The following is a 4,902-nucleotide window of genomic DNA, read 5'->3' as shown; positions in this document are numbered from 1 at the left end:
GCTCCTCCAAAGTGATTCAACGGTTCGTCGCTCATCTTCCTGTCAATTAATTTGACAAGTATTTTTCCAAGAACGATTAGATTCTGGCGTTGGTGAAAGCACTATGAGTAGCTTATTGACAATCCGCGTCAGTCCAGGAGATAATGCGGCCTTGTGGTCACCCAGAAGTCGGGTGCCACTGAGCGCGTCGTGTAACGTAAGGGTACTACTGTTCACACAGGTTTGCGAGTAATTCGAACTTCCAAGGGTCATCATATCAGCCAACTGCATACGGTATGTGAGTATCGCTGTTGTGGTACAAATAAACAGTTCTGAATTTTCCAAACGTTTACTTTACATTCTGTAATGCTTCGCAACTTCCATCTCGGATTACTGTACACCTCTTATATGAAGCCTTTCCTGCAGTTTTGAGCTCCTTCTGTTACATCTTACGAGGTGCTACGCAGCATTTATTTTTTTCGTTCTGAATTCGTTGCCTTATGCTGTAGGTACCAGGTAGTACTAATTTCGTAGTAGGTGCGGTGCGATGCTGTAGGCTTGATTTGCTGCAGTGCTTTCCGTTCGCATTTCTTCACTAATGAATGTTTTAACTATGCGAGGTACAGATAACTTGGTGTATAGAATTATTTCGGAAATTCTTCGCAGACTGATGAGCAGACGGTTGAAAGGGACCCGTACCTTTGGAAGATTAGCGTCGTTGTCCCGCCGTCACACATAGAAGTCCCTGTGAGGTAAATGTCAGAAACACCAATGCGAGTGTTAATTGCTTGAAAAGTGACATTTATTAAACAACTTCGTAAAAACCGAAAAACCCGTGATCACGGTAGAGTGGGCGGCGTAACGAGCCCTACTCAGTTATGAGAAGTGATGGGCATCTGCAGTTTTTGTCCAGTGTGTTCCATTGATGGCCCCTTCCGTGTACACGGACTTACGCCAGGACCGGTAATTGACCGGCGGTGTATTTTCTTATTTTTATTAGTATGTACGTTTTATTATACAGTTCGTTTAGTTTTATTTTCTACTTACCAAACATGCAAGATCAGACCACTTTAAAACCACTGAGAAAGTTTAGAGGATATTGATCTGTTTTTCTGTGTAAACGGTTCATTTGTGGCTATCACATGCCATGAACAGAGAAAACTGCTATGCCATGAAAAACTACTTGTCCACTATACAAAATGCCGCCATAAAGGCTTTTGACGCCTTTACAACACAACGCCTGTAAAACACAGCAACTGTCCATTAATTTTTGAATGTGGCAACAATACTCCACATTGCTAGCTTGGTAAACGAACGTAGATCCGGACTTCGCAAATCAACAGACTTCCATGCTTCTCCACCATCCTCGGATCGAAATCCATTATAACTACAAAAACGCAACGAAACCAATCTTCAGCACAATTCATGATTTTTTTAACATACTCGTATTACGTTGTACCGCAATGAGGTTGCAGCAAATAGTTTACGCGCAGTAACTTACATTTTCAAACAATCGCGAATACCTTCCCATTCGTCAGGATACGTTAAAGTCACCATCCATCGTTGATAAATAGCCTGGACTTCGTCATACACAGCTGTAGTGACATCAGGACAGTGATCATCAACGGCAACTAGGAAGCGCGTCAGTATCTGCTCATCGGTCTCGGTCGAGCGGAAGGCCAGACGAGGAATTACAATCTGGATTTCCGACCTGCCACCACGCCCCGCCTTTTGCGGAAGACCATAATATAAATCACGTATACAGCTCATAAGCATGGAAACGAAAGTCAGCGTGTAATCGCTGATAACCAGCTGCCGACAAACCGTGCGAAGTCGACACAGACCTCTTTCTAGCCCGACCATTTTACAGCCCGGGTTTTCCTCTGTGGGCACGCGATCGGTGATGATCATGCCGTCATCTGACTCGTCACCGCGGATGTGAATCACACGCAGATTAATTTTCTTGACGGTCGACAACTCCGTTACAATTTTAGTTGCCAAATCGAAATTGGTGTTGGTGGTGATATCGGTGAAGCTGATGCTCTGCGTCTGCGCGGTCACGGTTTGATCCAGGCACCAGGCGAACTGGTAGACTCGTCCGTAAGCGTATAACTGATAATACTGCCACGACAAGGCCTTGTAGCTGCTGATGATAATGTGGTAGCTCGCTGTCGCAGATAATAAAATTTGTTTCCAGAATTGGCAAACCCTTTCAAAAAGACGATGATATTAATTACGGTTTATTTGATCCGACATTAGGACAGTACCTTTGCGAATGCAAAATAAAGCACTGTAATAGCAAACAACTAAAATATCGATAAAAAGTGAAAAACTAAACAACTCAGATTTTGCGCTCATCTGGCGCAAATTCGCCTAACGGGGATATTTTACTATGTATTGTTTGTGCAATTTATTTACAGCAAATAAATCGAGAACTAGTGACCTTTTGGCCTTCGCTTGGGCGTGCACATCCAGAAAAAGTAAAATTTCGGCCAGCACAGGATGTACCACATCAGTGATTCGTGCATCTGAAATGTGACATGCTTAAAACCCTTTGATGGTCCGTAAAATAAAGCGAGCGTAATTTATGCCGGTTACCAGCTCGAAGGAGCGCTTCTTCGTGCACGACATCTTTTATAGCCAGCGGAGCTCTCCACAACTGTTGCCCCCAAGGATCTTCACGGGCAAACTGCAACCAGTTCTCAAAAGATTTGATCAAGTCAACTTCATCCCAGGTAGCAGACTCCTTGTAAGTGCTTCCGTCGTACTGAGCGCAGATAAGTATGAACGAATTCCCACGGAGGCTGACAAAATAGCGTCCGGCAACCTTTTTGTTGTAATCAACGTCAGAGTGCCCATCTTTGTTTTTTGCTGCCGAACCAATGATCAATCTCACGGCTTTTAAATCCAAACATTCGAGGAAATTGGCATCCTGTAGCGGGACTACGTATTTTCTATAGCACAATTCACCACGATTCGACTGAAACAGTGATGGATAGTCAAATACTGAACTTTCAACAACTTGCCACAAATGGGCAACCATGCACTCTGTCTTGTGGCCCAAGGCAACGTAAAACATTCCCAAGGTGACTGCCGGAGCAATTATCCGGGCGGATCGGAAAATGTACGGTCCGTTCGCGTCACTGCGTAAGGCTACATGGACGTCGAAGCCGCCTTTTACTTTTATCTCTTCATCTACCGAAGAGGATCGCTCATAATCGTCTAGATGCCGGTATGTCCAAATGTGACGAGAATGAATCCAGGCTGCGGGTGCGACGGTGGAATCAAAATCAATTAGCATTTCGTCTCCCTCAATGTCCCGAACGTATCCCAACCACCGTTCGCCACTGTCACGCTGAACCATCACCGTAGTGCCATTGTTGAACGCCCAAGGTCCGCTCTTCGGTCTTCGGAATGGGTACGAATTCGTAGTCATCGCAAGTGGCCCGAACGGTGGTAACTGCAAACACTAAAGAAAAAGTCCCACAATTCGAAACACGTACAGTTTTAACGTCTCAACCGTATGTAACAAGGGACAGTCTGCAAGAGCTTTCCATCTAACAACCAGATTGTCCAGAAATGCTTCAAAAAACAGGTCACACATTCAGGAGATTATTTTAAGATTATCATTGGCATCTGGCACAGACAGCCCATTGCGCCATGAATTCTCCACAATAAGTCACTCAGTAACGGCCAACAAAAGATTCTTGCAATAAGACAGGCAGCTGCCCTATCATTTAAGAAAGGTGTGCTTTAACGTCACCGATTCTGTCCATTGTCTAAGTCAGGCAATCGTCCACAGTGAACGAAGTAATCGACGTAATGCATTTGCATCCTGTTTGACAAGTAGTAAGCACAGTTGTGACAGCAGTAGGCTACAGTCGATGCCTTAATCGAAACAACCGTTTCATTAAACGGAGTACCTGGAGTTTCAATGATTTTAGTTTTCATTTGATGACAGCTGAAAACTGATAAGTTATCATGGATATCGTTCCATCGTATCCATTTCTCCGCATAGTAAATAGTACGTGCGAGATTAACTCCGGAAATACCGTGATGACTTTCCGCAAAAATGATGGTGTCTGGTGGCTGGGGTATGTGCAGGACATCGACGGTGAAATGATGTTGATTAATTTTGACTCTTCAACGGCTCCTCCCGAGTGGATTCCATCACGTGATGTTTGTGCACAACGATTCTTCAGTGATCCATCGTTGAATTTTTATTTCGATCTAGAGGTGGCCAGGTCCGGTTGCTGCGCAGTGATGGTCGCGCGGCGCCGAACCGAGAACGGCCCGTTTATTTTCAGTATTAATGGAAGGCTTTTAACAAGCGCGGCCATACTGGGGTCGTTCGTTGTCAGACTGGACGAGGGAACTGCGCCAGAGTATCTGGTGGCTCACCTGTGGCAGCTTGCCTTCAAAGTTAAAGGGGATTTCAGTGATTATGATGCTCTCTTACACTGGACCGCTGAAAAGTAGGCACAATTATGAACTTTGATAGGATGCATCGCTGTTGGGCACACAAGAAATCAAGCTAGGCACTGTTTCTTTGTAATTGAGCCGGCATTGTCTCTAACGTTTTTTGGCCTCTCCGAATCCATCGACGGATAACTTATCACCATCGAAATTGTCGCAGTCGTAGGGGAGAATTTATTTGAAACTGATTTTATTAGAATAGATTTTTTAGGTTCAGCAAAAGGACTGGAAATGCCGTTTTAGCTTTTACTGAAATATAAGTTATGGTGTGAATCTTGAGTATTCAGGGACATGAAAACAGCACGCAGTTAAGCAGATTACTGTTGCTCCGCACTCGCAATAATGCGGCTAACACTAAAGCCACCTGCGTTCCTGTCTTACTGCAATAAATTGTGCTGATTAATTTCATTTCAGTGGATTCTACTATCGAAAATTCTTAGTCCCTTT

This window comes from Paramacrobiotus metropolitanus, unplaced genomic scaffold, assembly GCF_019649055.1.
Source record: "Paramacrobiotus metropolitanus isolate TYO unplaced genomic scaffold, Prichtersi_v1.0 Parri_scaffold0000324, whole genome shotgun sequence".
Taxonomy (NCBI): Eukaryota; Metazoa; Tardigrada; class Eutardigrada; order Parachela; family Macrobiotidae; genus Paramacrobiotus; species Paramacrobiotus metropolitanus.
The sequence above is the reverse complement of the archived record's forward strand: the minus strand, read 5'-3'. Positions refer to the sequence as shown.